A 14,257-nucleotide genomic window follows, 5' to 3' on the forward strand; every position below is an offset into this window, starting at 1 on the left:
CCTAACATAGGCACATATGACGGCCTATCTGATCCAGACGACCATTTGAACAGGTTCATAGCGGGGGCAACCGTTAGCAATTGGACGGAACCCACGTGGTGTTACATGTTCCAAATGACGCTGGTGGGGGCTGCTAGGGCTTGGTTTGATCGTTTACCGGTTAACCACATTTACGACTGGGCAGACTTCCAGCAGAAGTTTAGCCAACACTTCAGCCAGCAGCGAAAGTATACCGAGGAGCAATGGACAATCCTCAAATGCACACGGGAAGAAGATGAATCTCTGCCAAACTTCATCACTCGCTTCAACTCAAAGAAGTTAAGTTTGGGCAATATCAGCGAGGATCTTGTTCGCGCAGCCTTCATCCAGGGCGCGCAGGACCCAGAGCTTATCCGGACCCTAACGGGTAAAGATGGAATGCCATCCACATGGGATGGCATCATGACAGCAGCCAAACGCTATGCGGAAACGGAGAAGCAACTAGGTAGAGACCTTCCGCAGAGCACAAACCTTTACACCCAGAGGACGAGAGAGGACAACGTCCTCACCGCCCGATTGAACAAAAAACGGAAGCAAGGCATTTGGCAGTCAAGGGTAAACTTTGACACCTCATCCGGCTTACAGCACCGATTGGGTGAAAGGGATAATGTAAAGCCGCACCGGAACCCCAGATGGACGCCACTTACCAAAAGCGTCACTGACATATTTGCTACTGAAGAGCTCCCATGGCCAAAGCCTCCAGAAATCCGACATCGTCACGATGCTGATCGGAGCAAGTACTGTGACTATCACAGAACAAAAGGCCACAACACTGAAGAATGCATAGACGTAAAAGACATGGTCGAAACATTCGTCAGAGATGGGACGCTCGCGCACCTCGTGGCGAAATAAAAGCTAAGCAGGCAGGCAGGTGCGTGTGGAACCACGGCTGGGGTAAACACGAATAAAAAATCAGCTTCAATAGAGACTACATGCTGCGTAAAGAACGAGATCCCGAAACAGGTGCGTGTGGAACCACGGCTGGGGTAAACACGAATAAAAAATCAGCTTCAATAGACTACATGCTGCGTAAAGAACGAGATCCCGAAACAGGTGCGTGTCGGCTCGATGGCGCTCCCATCCCAACAACATGGAAGGGAGCTCATTTACACAGTTTGCATGTAAATCAATTCCAATTTGTAAAGAAAAGGCCAAGAGCCACTTCTAATGGAAATGATTCTCTCTAGAACATCGAAGCTGATGATTTTACATTTATACTTTTCTGGACACTAATATGCCGGTTTTCACCGCATAATTACGTGAAGTCATTGCATGGGAAGGCGGTCCTACCCGCACGAACCCAATAACGTGACAAACCTTCACGCAGGTCAGTTGAAGGGGAAAAAGTTCAGCACCCAAAAATGAAAGTGCCGGTCTATCCGCATGAATCATTAAGGAAACTGAATAATAACCTGTCAACAACCGCGCGTCGAACGGTTAAAACTATCCAACACTGGACGACATTCACATTACGTGAAGTCGTTGCGTGGGAAGGCGGTCTTACCCGCACGAACCCAATAACGTGGCAAACCTTCACGCAGGTCAGTTGAAGGAGTTCATCCCATTAAATGAAAGTGCCGGTCTATCCCGCATGAATCATTCGAGGGAACTGCACCAACAACCGCGCGTCGAACGGTTCAAAACAAAATTCTTAAAAAGATGAGAAAAACCTACACGCAGGTCAGATAAGGGTAAAGTCTTGCCATCCTACTAAGTGCAAGTGACGGTTCTACCCGCACAATCACGAAAGGGGAAGCAAAACTTCACACCTATTATCAACCACGTTCAAAGGTTAACTTATTCTCAAAAGGTAAGAGAAACCTACACGCAGGTCAGATAAGGGTAAAGTTTTGCCATCCTACTAAGTGCAAGTGACGGTTTTACCCGCACAATCACGAAAGGGGAAGCAAAACTTCACACCTATTATCAACCACGTTCAAAGGTTAACTTATCCTCAAAAGGTAAGAGAAACCTACACGCAGGTCAGATAAGGGTAAAGTCTTGTCATCCTACTAAGTACAAGTGACGGTTCTACCCGCACAATCACGAAAGAGGAAGCAAAACTTCACACCTATTATCAACCACGTTCAAAGGTTATTATTCTGAACACTTGGAAAATTGCTAATTTAAACTAAGTATGCAAGTCATAAGTTTATAAAGCAAGGAACCCAAATAAGGAAATAACAATCTTATACGCAAAAAGATTAATATTTCAATGATATATTACAACAGTGGCCGGGTAACTACCCGCCTAAAAGAAATCTATACAAAGCTAAGTCTATCCTAGCGGTAGGAAGAGATCTTCAGGATCAGGCTTCAGGGCCACCTCCGCTTGGACCAGCACCGTCAGAGTGCGGCTGCCCAAGGAAAGCCTTAAGGATGTTGAGCCCATCATCAGCAGCAGCAGCTTCATTCACCTTCTCCACCACTGGATGCGGGAAGGCAGCATACTGGTTCACAGCTTGGTCATAAGCAGCTTCAGTATTAACATTGAATAAAGGGAAGTTGGAGGGCGGAAAGCCTCTCTCAGCAAACCCTAGACCAAGCAGGAAGCCAGTCTTCTCCCCATCCTCATGAGAAGCGTTGAGGGCTGCGCTCATCGCATCGTCATAAGAGGTCTCTGAAAGGACCCGACGCACAACCTACAAAAGAAAATTACAAGTTAGAACATTTTCTAATTAACAAGCAGAAAGAGTAAAAAAAGGGGATACCTGAGGCAACGCTTCTCGAAGCAGCCATTGGAGGGTAGCTTGACTTTCTTTGTAAGCACGTTCGGCTCCGCTTTTATCAAGGTTGGCAAGTTGAACTTCCTTGGCGGCAGCTTCTTCGACGCTTTTGAGTTTCCTTTCAGTACGGTCAAGCACCCCCCTCTGGTCAAGGATCTCCTGCAGCTTCTTGGCATCTTCCATTGCCAAGGCGTCATGAGCATGCTGAAGAGCCTTTAATTTGCATTTAAGCTGCTCATTCTCTTCGCGAAGTGGCTCAGCAACAGCTTCAGCCTTGGCAGCCCTCTCAGTTGAGTTTCGCGCAGTCTCCTTGGCCAGCCGAAGCTGTTCATTCACAGCTTGGGCAGCCTTGGAGCGGGCCTCGAGTCGCGCCTGGACTTCAACCTCGAGGGCCTTGAATGCCTTCTCCTTCTCGGCTGCGGCAGCGGCCAACTGCCGGTTCTCCTCCCGAAGAGCCCGCGCTTCAGATATATCTTTGGCGCGAGCTGCTTTTAACTTGTCGTTTTCACGACAAAGCAGCTCGACGCGGGGCTGCGTTCGGGCCTGGAGAACCCGAAGCTCATTGGTTAGCCTACCCTCTTGGTAGCTAGCCATGGCTTCCCCCAACGCACCATGAGGAGCAGCGTGGCGAGCCCAGTCCACGCACTCCACAGGGGTGCGAAGGGTTGTTCCTCGGCGTATGTTCCATCTTGGAACACACACTTCATTGGAATCCGACACTGCAAAAGAAACAAAAGCAGTTAGGAAAAGATGATAAAAATATGTAAGGGAAAAAGAACCCTACGTACCTGTAGGGTCAATAACAGGCCGATAGCCGCCAAACCCATCACCTGAACCTAAAGGAAATCCATCCAACAGGTCAGGCAGACGGGAAGGTGGCATAGATCGGCGGGAAGCCTGGCGCATACCTGATGGTCCGGCCGTCGGTGCCGGTGGCGCAGGTATAGTGGCAGCCGCTGTGGCAGCAATGGTTGGCGCCACCTCCTCAGCAACAGTAACCGCCGGCTCCGTTAAAGATGCTGTAAAAATTGCACTCACGGCCGGCGGAGACACCTTCTCAGCTGGAACAGCCTCAGGAAGGCTGGAACCAGCGGAAGCAGGCGTAGACGCCTGGGTCGACGCCTCGGGAAGGCTGACCGAGCCTACCGTCATTGGCGGGGGAATACTTGCTCCAACTCCACCCTGGAATGCGTCAACATCCACACCTGCACAAGCAAAAGTGTTAGAAAAATTTATTTGAAACAACAAATCTAGACAAGAATTATGGGGGTACTCACGGGGTTTCTTGAGCTTGAACGCACGGACGAGCGGGGGCGAACCCGATGGTGCCGGCCTCTTGACACCGGCAACCGTCGTCGTCACTGCCTCCCCGGAGGTAACAGCTACAGCCTCCGGAACGGTGGTCTCCTCACCACCGGGCTTCCCCGCCACCTCTGCATTATCTGACTCCGAGTCAGATAGGACTACCGGGTCGGCCGTAGAGGCCACCCTCTCCTTGCCTTTCCCGACGGCAGCCTTTTTCTTCCGCACCAGTGGAGGACCTTCTGCGGATTCCTCAGAAGAAGAAATGTCAACTCCAGCAGCAGGCACAGCATTGAGAGGTTCAGGGTAGAAGATAGGCTTACCTGGCCGTCGGTGGCTCAGGATCTCTTGGCCTGGCGGGTAAACCTCCACGAACCGACCCGCGGTTTGCTCTAAGATGGGCAACTCGTTCTCGTCCAGAGCACGAGTACCCATCCGCGCGGGACCATCTTCCTCCCGCGGGTTCAGGAGCGACTGAAGATCGTTCCCCTCTGAAATCAACAAGAAAGTTAGTAAAAATCGAAGTCAGCAAAATGAAACAAGACGTACCATAAGGGACAGAGTTCGAACCATATTCAAGGACGATCGGAACCTTATCCGCATTCGCCGCCTTCCACACCCGGCTCATCCCCAACATCACCATCGCCGACTCCGGAAAACGGAAAACCGGGGACTGGACCCGGGAAATCTTCGAGAACCATTCCGCCTCCTCGTAGTTGAGGGCGGGAAGGTTCGGAAGCGCCTGGCCATTCTTGAACTTCATGGCGATGGGGATGGCGCGAGCGGATATGAAGAAGAACTCTCTTCTCCATGAGCGAAGACTCCGCTCGGTGGTACAAATCTTTAAACCCTTGATACGGGTTGTAAGAGTGTCCCACCCTTGGATGCACCTCCATGTATAGAAGGTCATCAGGCGGTCAACGAGGGGCTCAAGGCCTAGTATCCGGCACACCCACTCAAAGTGCCGGACCTTGGCAATGGCCATGGGGTGCACCTCTGTCAGGTGCACACCGTGCCTCTCTAGTACACGGTACACAAACTTTGTCAACGGAAACCTAAGGTTTCCGTAGACAAAGAATGCAGCATAAACCCCGATCTTGCCACTAGGGGCATCGTACACAGTATGGTGGGGTTCAGGAAACTCAGGCTCGAGAGACTCGAGCATGAACTTCCTGACGATATACTGGTACAGATCGACAGGAAGAGAGCACTGGCATTCGCCAGCAGTCCTCTGGTCATCAGCATCATGAGAAGACATGGTGGAAGAAAGACGAAAAAGAGATTTCAGGGTAATGCTTTACTGAACAGAAAAATTCGCCGGAAATTACTTGAGAAGAAGAGATGAAAGTGGAAAGTGTGGATTGCAAATAACCCTCCCCCCCTTTATATAGTAATCGCAATTAATGCGGTGAATTTAATGTGGAGGAGAGAGAAATCAAATGTGCAATGAAACTATGACACGTGGCAAAAAGCAGACTGGCAACAGCTGTTGACAGGACGTGTGCCGGTAATTTCGCGGCCACGCGCCCGAAAAATCGCGCCCACGCGCCTGAAAAAGCGTCTGGAATGACCATATAATGTCACGTCACCATAACTTCCTGCACGTCCTGACACAGTCAGAAGAAACCGTCGCGCGACGTTTCAGAGGTTTGGACTGTTCCTATCTTTCCACCAACCTTTCGAATTTCAAAATTCAAAATTTAAAAAAAAAAAAAAAAGAAGCGGGAAAATACCCCCTTTCCTTGGCGAACAAGTAACCATAAGACGGATGCGGGTACAGTGTTAAGGCAAAACCCTTCACATACCTAGCACCCGCAGGGAATTGAAGCCAAGAAAACCTTGGCGAACAAGTAACCATAAGACGGATGCGGGTACAGTGTTAAGGCAAAACCCTTCACATACCTAGCACCCGCAGGGAATTGAAGCCAAGAAAACCTTGGCGAACAAGTAACCATAAGACGGATGCGGGTACAGTGTTAAGGCAAAACCCTTCACATACCTAGCACCCGCAGGGAATTGAAGCCAAGTACCTCGGCAACCAAGTAACTATAAGACAGGTGCGGGTACAGTGTAAAGGCAAAACCCTTCACATACCTAGCACCCGCAGGGAATTGACGCCAGGAATACCTTGGAAGTAAAGTAACCGTAAGACGAGCGCAGGTACAGTGTTAAGGCAAAACCCTTCACATACCTAGCGCTCCGCTGGGAATTGAAACCAAGAAGGATCTTCTGGGCAATGCTTGCGGAAAAGGAAATAACATCCCCGCATAGCGGGAACGTCGAGAACTACGTTGTTTAAAGCTCCAGGATGGAATTGGTGGTTTTAACATAATTGATCACTATGTTCAAAACTACCAAAACCTCATGGAGAATCCACACAACTGGGACTCAATGCTCCTGACCTGCGAGGAGGTTACAGACCTACCCGCATCATACCCAAAGACCAAGCAGGAAACTCGGGCATTTCTGCAAGTGACAAGGACTTCCCATGGAAAACCTTACAAAACCCTTTTCAAAACCCTTTTAAGTCCAAAAGTTCACCTCACTTTATTAAACACGCATGAGAAGAACATTGGACTGGGGGGACTTGAAGAGGTAGGTCCCAGCAGAGCCCAGTTGGACCCGCAAGACTCACCTTAAACAGGGACGTCTGCGCAGAGACCAACTGGATCCGCAGGACCAACCATGCTCAGAGAAGTGACGTCCTTACGCGCAGTATGCAAGCTGGTCCCGCAGGAAAAGCCTCCCATGGTGAAGGACTCCGCCTGTTCCCGCAGCCTCGGATACAAGCCATGAGGGAAGGCCACCCGCGCAGCATGGCTACACGCACTAGGCACTTAACTCTCCCCAGTGTCACCTGAAGGAATGAGCAAAGGCGGGAGGGGGAAAACTCCCGCCTAAATGAGCCAGTCCGTATGATGGAGGATCTTTTGTGTGATACCTGACGAGGTACAGACAAAAGATCTGACCAAGAATGCGACAGCTCACTGACAGCAGCATGGCAGACAGCACGCCACAGCACTGTGACCAATAGCCGCCGCCTACCCACCAACTCCTGCCATACCACGTGCCTAGCCTGTAGTTGGCAGAAGAGGAAGAGTGCACGACACGCCTGCTCTGTGTCAACCGCTACCTATCCACCACTCACAGGCAGGGCACGTGCATAGGTTACAGTTGGTAGCGTGTTGGGCCGGCTAAACCCCTTGGAAACCTACCTTCGGCTATAAATACCACAAATGGTATGATCATATCTTACGACATTATCATCATATTATACCTGATATCTGCTCTAGCAATCTCTTAATATACTTTTATATTTAAAGAGCAATCTAGTCTGATTCTCACGCCGGAGGGTGGTAAGGGGGGAGGAACCCCCCCCCTTCTCAGTGACGAGCTCACGGTGTCTGTTTTGCAGGTTATCAGAAGAACCATCTTCCAAGGGTCTAACCCCTCGTGGGAAACATCTCTCCAACCCCCAGGTTACCAGTAATCTGTCTGGGGTCTGGTTAGTGTTTCTTCATTATTTTGTTTTTTAGTTACCAACTATAACTCCACCAATAAACATTATGGAGTTAAATGTCTAACCTGATTAGAAATCTAATAAAGAATTGTATATGGTTTATACTTTTATCAACATTACAGCCTCTGAATTTCGCACATTATTTATTAAAAATTTAAAAATTACATTTCAAGTGAACTATACTAAAAGGAAAGGTAATTTATAAACAAACTTATAATTTGTTGTTATTTATGTTTTTGATGTTATTTTTTTGTACAGAGTCTCATATGCAAACAAATATTCTAAGATCGAGTTTTAGAAAGTAAAAGAAATTAACCTTAAAAAAGAAATTTTTAACTATAGAAGTTCGGATATTTTTTCCTTGTGATGAAAGTTGTCATTTTCCTACCATAGAATTGTGTAGGTTTCCTACCTAAAGAGTCGAACGGATGTCAACACATGACGATAAATACAGGTTGATTGCTAGGGTAGTTTGAATGAATTGAAATACATCTTTGTTGTATAACCACACAAGAAATAAAACTATATCCATGTGTTGAGACAAAGTGTGCGTTGTTGCGATGGTACATTTAGAAACAAATATTTTAATAATTATACCCTACAAATATTTATAAAGATTTAAGGTGTTAAAAACAATTTTCTATAGAAAAGGTAAAGTAAGAAACGACTGTATTGAAATAAATATTAAACAAAAGAGTAAACTTTAGCCTTCGTCTTTTTGGTTTGATCCAAAACTCAAATACCGTTAAAACTTTCATACCTACAAAATACTATCAATTGAGTTTGCGGCGACTTCACCAATAGTCGTGTTGACGTCATCCTTTGAACCGAAAAGAGAAGGGGGTGGGGTGGGGGTAATCTAACCCTCATCTAGCATGTGCAAGTGTGTGTGGTTAAAGTGTGAAATAGGATGTCATAGCCGGATTCAGATCCAGTAACATAAAAAATTATTCGTTCAATAAACAAAAGTGTGTGTAGCAAACTAATTTGAAACCCAACTCAAGCATTTGTTTGGTTATTATATGTATAACAAACTAATTTTATAAATATACAGGAGGTAGGTTATTTTAACTCTATATAGAAATCAATTTTAATAACAAATTATAACTAATATCAATTAAATTTGTATTAAAAATGTAAGAAATAGTAAATGTAAAAATAAACAAGTATTGTCTCTTTTAAAACTTAATTAAAAATATATTTTATTGATTTCTTAAGTTGAAGTACTTTAAATTTTGAAAAACCATACAGAAAAATCAATATTTTTATACTCTTTAATTTGATATGTGCTATGTTATACTTTACTTAAACGACATCTTTTTAACATGGTTTGACACCATATTAGTAAGTAAATTTTAAAGAAAAACAAGGTTAAGGGTCTGTGGGATTATAATGGAGTGTCAACCATTTCATCAATATGTCAAATTAACGTTTTAAGTTTAATGCGTTATTGTAAGAGCTTTTACTTGGATAGCTATAACTATACATCAAATCTTTAGCAATGTGTCATATTGTATCGTTTTGAGTCCTACATTGATAGCAATGTGCAATAGTGGGAAGATATTTTGGAAAAACAATGATAAAATAGCCGTTGAAGAAAGTGGCTATCCAAGATGTCGGTGGCACGTGCTACAATTCGTAGTTGAACTCAAGTGTCAAACTGATGACCCAAATTGGTTTGGTTAAAATGTTAACATATATCGATACTTTTTAGTTCTAGTTATTATTTAAAAGTTTAGTGATTAGTTGGCCTATTTGTCCTGGGCTTATAGTCTTAATACTTATATTAATATGAACCATGAAGGGCCCAATTTCTATCATGTATACGCCTGTTTTACGAGTGCGAGTATCCAGATTACTGATTTTATGTACAAGTATTTTCAGGTATAGGTATTACGGGCACCTGGTACCCATTTGAAATATATAGAGGTTTTATTGGGATTTTCAAACTCATAATTCTAACCGTGTTTTTACTGAGATATCCTCAAAGCTTCAAGTTGACTATTCAAAACCATTGATTATCAAAATATTAAGTACTCAATAACAATTCTAATCAAACCAATGAGACCCTAGTTCTCATATCTTCTTATGCCAGTCAATAACTAGTAACATCCACCATTAAACGTGACACTATCAAACATGCGGCTCCACAATTTTTTTAGTTTTGGTATTATGTTTTGGTTGGTGGTCGGTACCGTACCAGTATCGATACAAAGTTTAGTGAAGATTTTTTTTTTAAAAAAAAAAGAACAAAGTGGGATCAAAGCGTGTACCGTATCTAAAGTACACGTACCATAAAACTCGGTACGAGTACGGATACCGAAATTTACATATATTCGATACAAATACTTTTTGGGTACATATACGGTACCGATATCATTCTTATGTTTAACTACTGCTACATCTCATTAAGTTGTATTGTCACTATTTTGAGAAAGCCCCATTTTAAAAGTACATTTTGAAATCATAACATTTAATAAATTAAAATACAAGAAGGATATATGGGTAGAATTTGGTTTATCATGTACAGCCAAATGATAAGTTGATAACTTTCTTCACGTTGTGAATTAATATATCGTATTAGAGTAAAATGACTAATTTAGAAATAAAATCTTCCAAGAAAATAATTCAAAACTTGATTACACAACCCTTATCATGACTCAAAATACATAGATAAACATAAACTTGTTTAGACTATAACTAGGACTCTAATAAAAATAATAGAAAAACTTACTCCAAATATTATAATTATATATAACACTTTAATTAACTTTACTCTAAGACTCTTTCCTTGTATCGCAAGCCACATGCTTAACAATATTTATATTCAAAGTGTACTTTTATCTCATCTTTTCGCTTTGATGTTTTAGTTACTTTCACTTTGAAGTTAATTGTCTGTTTCAATTACTTGTATTTGAAGCTAATCATATCACTAGTTCACATTATACAAACATCATTATATGTTACTAATAGTTTCCTGAGTCTCATTTAACAAGGGGAGGAGATAAGAAAAGAAAGGAAAATAAGAAAAAATCATGTTCCAGAGATTTTTTAAGAAAGAGATGGGAGGGGAGGGAAAAAGAGAGAGAAAAAACTAGAAAATTTGAGTATAATATCATCCTCTCAAATTGGAGAGATTATGAGAGAAAATCTTATTGATTACTAAATTACCCTCAAAACTAATTTAATTTTAGTTTTACTTAAAGGGTATAATAGTAAAAGTATAACTTTTTTTTCTTTTCCTTTCAACTCGGAAACACATGAAATATGTAAATTCCTTGATTTTCCTTTCCTTCTCATTAAACTCGGGAACACAAAAAAAAGTTTTCGTCTCATTTCTTTTCTCTCTTAATTTCCTTCCCCTCCCTCGTTAAATGAGACTCTGGAAAGCCTCAAAATCGAGTCCCATAAACAACTTTCTTTCTCACGACTTAAAAATCTGACAAAAGCACCATCTCTCAATCCTTCACTCAAACAAGACTCTCTCGTAGAGATCATACATTCATCCCATTTTCTCCCCGAAAACACCACAAATTAAATGCTGTTATCCATTTCTATTATTATTACTTTTTGAATGTCGTGACTCGTGAATGCTATTATCTATCGGTACCCAAGATTTGGATAATCAATACAAAACATGTTAATTATATTACCTTACGTACATCAATTAACTATATAATATTCACACAACAATTAAACATGTTTTGGTGTTCGTTCTAAAATAAGGTTATTGGGTTTGACCTCATGAACGTGTGATGGGTTTTTCTACACTTGGTCTGGAGTCCAAAGCCCTAATGAAATTTCAAGTATAGAGAGTTTAACTATGTAACTGTAAAGCACTAAAGTGTGCCTAAATTATAAGAGTTATAGTCTAATTTTGTAGATCGGGTCAACGGACCTAAGGGAGTACGAGGTCAAATTTAATTGGGCTGAAATACGTTGTGCAGGCCCAATATGGGTATCTTTAAATTTAATTCTTATTCAAGGACCTTTACTATAATGAAAGGGATGCTCGTTGGAATATCTTCTAGTCTTCTACAAGAACCTTTATTTTATTAGGTCATCTTCATCAATCAACGTTTCTTTTATTTTTGCCACCCTGAGCACCGGGAAAACCAGCAAGCCAACTTTCTAGAACTATACTCGGTCTTGAACTTTCATGGTGTTATTCTCGAAATTTACTGGTGTAGGTATCAAAATTTCACATAAATCAGTCGGTATTTTAACACTATAATACTTCTTTTTTTTCATAGGAGACAACCGACTCCCGTACAATAAGGGTAGGTCAACCTCTGTAGAGGTCAACGGTTTAAATCCCGAAGTATGGGTTAGGTGGATTTAGGAGTATAATATTAGTTGATAAAATAAAAATTGTATGTAAAGCTTTAATAGAAGAATATTCATTACATGATCCATTAGACAGACCAACTTTTTACTTTCACACGTTAACAAACAATGTGGCTTTATACTATTTTACAAACAAGCTACAAGCAATATGGCTTTACACGCAAAGTGACAAAGAGACATAATAACGCAATGGATTAGATGCTAGAAGTTAGCATAAGACTCCCGTAGTGGGTCTTAATATGCATTCCACGTCACCTCCGTCACGTCGTTAAGTCGTTAATCCAAACTAGCACCAAAGAGAGGGGCGTGCGCCAAGGGCCTCACTCCTCAATTTTCGTTATCCCATTAATGAGCGTAGAGGGTTTGGGGGCAAATCAATATCAAACCAATCAAAAATTGTGTATTATGTTTTTATTTAGCCCGCCACATACACTTGTGAATGTTAAATGTGTCCAACACCAAACCAGATTAAAGACTTTTAGAATCTTGGAGAATATTTAATATAATAATAATTAGTTTATAATTATAGATAAGTCAGTCTTATCTTTAATCCTAACTGTATTTGGTTTCAAATTACGTATTTGAGTTAGTGTAGGATTGGAACAGTAGGTTTATATATATACCCTAGGTTCAATGTGTTAGTTAATTATTAAGTTTTTCTCGTTAGTCGTTTTCTTAATAAAAGAGTCGATCGTGTGTTGATCAAATCTCGTGTTCGTGTTCTTGATTCGCTTGCTCAAAGTTTAACAGTGAATGTGTGGTTTTGTAAAAGCCCAACTACCTACATAACACTAGCATGGACGTGACAATTGCTTTTACACTTTTAGTTAATCAACTACGGGCAGTCTAAACATGTAATTAAGCCCATCCGCAATAGGTCATTCCAAGATCGAAGCCACGTAAAAAGAAGGAAGAAAACTATCCTCTCTCTTCTCGAGTTCTCGATAGCAATTCAACATCCTTACCATAGATGAACCCTTCAAAATTCATTAAATTTCATTTCAAACGTTAGTTAAAAAAATTGTTGCTCTTGCCGAGGAGCACAACCCATTTGTAAATCTTTTAAAAACTATAGCTCATGCAGTCATACTCTTTCTAACATACCAATTTTTGAAAAAAATATATAAAAATTAATATAACACAAGTGTAGTTCAAACATGGAAGTAAATTACAGTTTACATATAATAGACAGACAACAATAAAAAACAGTGTTTTTAGACGTTGTCTGACTGGATATCATTCTTAATCACGTTCTTTGTCTTTATATTAATATTTTCGCCTAACAAGAAACTAGTAGTGGGTAAAGAGGTTCATATTAAGTGATGGTAGTGACTATAACAATGCCATTTTAATTTTCTGTTATTAAATATACGAGAAAAACATGATAGCATGATAATAAACAATGGGCTCCGAGACCGTACAACCCCACATCCACATGGGGAGATTCAATAACAAGGTTTTCACCATATATACGTGAACACAATCACTTGGCCATTTGCATCACCATGATTGGTGCTATATGATAGTTTGGTGGGTCAGTTCTATTATTTAGTAACAGCTTGATTTGGGTTTATTAATTAAAAGCAAACAATTATTATTGTAGTTATAAAATTAAAGGTTGACTTATGATTTATCCAACAACATAAATTCATAGTATTAAATCTTTATGGAATCATTGTATAATAATTAAATGTGGTATTAATATAAAAGTAACCACAATAACATGTTTTTAGAGGTTGTTTTTATGTATTTTTCTATTTTATTAGTTTTTGTTTAATGTGGGAGTCATTCTTAGTGCTCATTTCTTTAAGATGTTCTTTAACAAAAACTAGAAAAATAGGTGATGTGTGCATGTGGTAGGGGCGGGGTGAGGGTGTTTTAAGATTTTTTATTCGGTGAGTTTTGAATGTTATTAAAATATGATGCTTTTGTGATTTGCAGTTGACTAGACATGTTTTTTTTAGTATTTTTGTGAATTTTTATTGTGAATGCTCTCAAATATATTCTGAAATGGATAGTGTAGTTACATGTTTATACATGTCAACAAAGTATTATATTATTATTTTTGTAAGATTATTTTTTTTTTCCTCTTTTTTGTTTGCACAGCAAGAAGTTAATATGATAGACTAAAGGCATGAACACACCTCCGGTGGAAAGCATGATACAAACACAATAAAAAAAAACAATACATAGTTCACTTAACCAACAAGACAAGATAAAGGGGGTACAACCCAAACAGACAATCAATAACCTTATGGTTGGGCTTGGATCTAAGATTTATCCAACCAAAGAGACTAATTTCTTCAACGATGAACTCGGTAGA

This window comes from Bidens hawaiensis, unplaced genomic scaffold (genome assembly GCF_021521415.1).
Source record: "Bidens hawaiensis isolate Kalapana, Puna unplaced genomic scaffold, B.hawaiensis_p1.1 tig00002553_1, whole genome shotgun sequence".
NCBI lineage: Eukaryota > Viridiplantae > Streptophyta > Magnoliopsida > Asterales > Asteraceae > Bidens > Bidens hawaiensis.